Here is a 379-nt window from a genome sequence, read left to right as displayed (position 1 = left end):
GGGGAGCCAGGCGGTCGAGTGTCGTAGGAAAGCGCGTGCGCGGCTGTGTCGGTCACACGAGCCAGAGTTAGTTTGGGCAACGGCTTAGATCCGTATGCAGCTCAACCTTTCCGGCCTGTCCTGGCGGCGGCTAGGCGCGTGCGAACGTCACAACGCCCCTGGTTCCAGCGAGGCGACGGCGCCCCGCACCCAACTCTCCGGGCCGAGCAGAGCCCCCGAGCGCAAGAGCACCCGCTCCGCCTGCCCAGGCCGCGGGGCCGACAGGCTGTCTGCCCGGGTAGACCCCGCTCTCCGAGCGGCCGGGCGCCACGTTCAAGAGGTGTACGAAGCCACCTAAAGGGGGCTGCGGTGGCCCCCTGCCCCGAGAGTGCCTCCCAGG

The sequence above is a fragment of the Eleutherodactylus coqui genome, unplaced genomic scaffold (genome assembly GCF_035609145.1).
Source record: "Eleutherodactylus coqui strain aEleCoq1 unplaced genomic scaffold, aEleCoq1.hap1 HAP1_SCAFFOLD_112, whole genome shotgun sequence".
Classification (NCBI taxonomy): Eukaryota; Metazoa; Chordata; class Amphibia; order Anura; family Eleutherodactylidae; genus Eleutherodactylus; species Eleutherodactylus coqui.
The sequence above is the reverse complement of the archived record's forward strand: the minus strand, read 5'-3'. Positions refer to the sequence as shown.